Here is a 2,075-nt window from a genome sequence, read left to right as displayed (position 1 = left end):
ACGTGAATCCCAAAAAACTGTAGCCATAACCTTACCAGCTGACTTTACGGTCTTTGCCTTCTTTGGAGCTGGTTCGCCTGTGGAAATCCACTGTTTGGATTGCTCATTTGTCTGTTCATTTGTCTGTTCATTTGTTTATTCTCAGCTGAGAGCAACCGCGGCACCCATCTTGCCGATAGCTTTTTCATGCCTAATTTTTCATGTAGAATTGAAACAACTGCACCTATAGATATCCTTGTGGCCTCAGCTAACTCACGCACTTTTAATCTTCTATCCTTCAACACCATATCGTGGATTTTATTGATGATTTCGGGAGTACTTGCTTCTACGGGCCTTCCTGAATGTGTTTCGTCACTTATGGATGTACGACCACGCTTAAATTCATTTACCCAGTTATAAACCGTTGCTAAGGCAGGGGCAGATGTACCATGAACTGAGTCCAATTCATTTTTTATCTCATATGGAGTTAAACCCTTTAAATGAAAATGTTTGATTACCGCTCTGAACTCGTTTTTTTTCCATTTTTCTTAACGAACAATTTTTTTTTCAATTGGTTATAAAAACACGTAAACTCAGAAGATGTGGACTATGACTGCACCATATATCTAGTCGGGAGTGGTGCTGACTGAAAACAGATGATTTGGAGCGATTCGCGTGCCATCTGTTGGTCATTCTAAGGACTTATTGAACTAACCTCGTAAGTTTTAAAATATTTTAATTATATTTAAACCCTCTTAAATTTCTGAAAATATTTTGAGTTGACTCGAATTATTCTTAAAGTTTGAAAAATCTGCTAAAGTTTTGGTTTGAAAACTGTACAAAAATTTAAATTTTCAAAAACCTTTTTTAGCCTGCAATTCTTTTTTAATCTCTTCAAGTCTGCTACATATTTGTTCAGTTTACTATTATATTATATCTAAATTTAAGTAGAAAATTAATAGTATTTTTTGAAAATTAATGTTTTTGTTTAAAATTTCTACTTTTTGGTTAAAAATTCAAGTATTCTAGTTTGATATTTATCAATTTAGTTCATGGAAACTCTTTTTTTTATAAATTAGAACTACTTGTTTAAAGGTTGAACTCTTTGGTTAAAAATTTAAATATTTTGTTGAAAGTTTATCCCTTTTCCTCAAAATTGAAGTCTATTTCAGTTGAAGAGTTATTCCTATTGAAAAATTTGAAATAGTTCACCCAGTAATCTGAATTTTCGCCTTAACTTTGAAATGTATAAGTTTAAAACCTTTGTATTTGAAAAGTTTCAAGGAAAAGTTTTGAATTATTTCCAGATTTTCAATCAAAATAGTGGAGAAAAAAGTTGTTTTTTTTTAGATATATGTTTTATTATAACACAGCCACACAAAAAAAGTGTGCGGATCTGGTAACAAGACACACGTATTCCTATGGATTTTGGGCAAATAAAGTTCAAAATAATACCAGTGATGCAAATTTTCACTTCAAAAACATGTCGACAACTGTGAAGGATCAACCCTTGCCTGATATCAACTTATTTAACATAACTTTACCCAACAGAACCTGACCGCACCTAACCTGAATTAACAGAAATTTATGGAACTACACGTAAAGCTCTGGAAGCATATTTTCCCAGTAGCAAATGTGTGCTAGATCGAATGGGTCAACTCAAGCCTAACCTAGAAATAAATCTAACCTAGCCTAACCTAACCTAACCTCACGAAACACAATTAAACTGATTGTGTGGTCCCGTTGTGTTTGCGGTACCGTTTGAATCAGCTTGGGCTTAACCTGCAAAGAGGCCAAACCTATCCTAACCTAAAAAACCTGACCTAACCTAACCTAACTTAACTTCACGTAACACAATTAAACTCATTGTGTTGTCCCGTTGTGTTTGCGGTACCGTTTCATTCATCTTCGGCTTAACCTACATAGAGGTTTAACCTATCCTAACCGAACGAAACCTGACCTAACCTAACCTAGCCGAATGAAATTCAACCACTCGTGTAGCTATATAAGCGTACGGTTCTCAGTCTTAAATGTGTGCTATATTTAATAGGTTAACTCGATCTTAACCTACAAATGAATCTAACTTAACAGAACCT

This window comes from Belonocnema kinseyi, chromosome 2 (genome assembly GCF_010883055.1).
Source record: "Belonocnema kinseyi isolate 2016_QV_RU_SX_M_011 chromosome 2, B_treatae_v1, whole genome shotgun sequence".
Lineage (NCBI taxonomy): Eukaryota > Metazoa > Arthropoda > Insecta > Hymenoptera > Cynipidae > Belonocnema > Belonocnema kinseyi.
Note: the sequence above shows the minus strand (reverse complement) of the source record.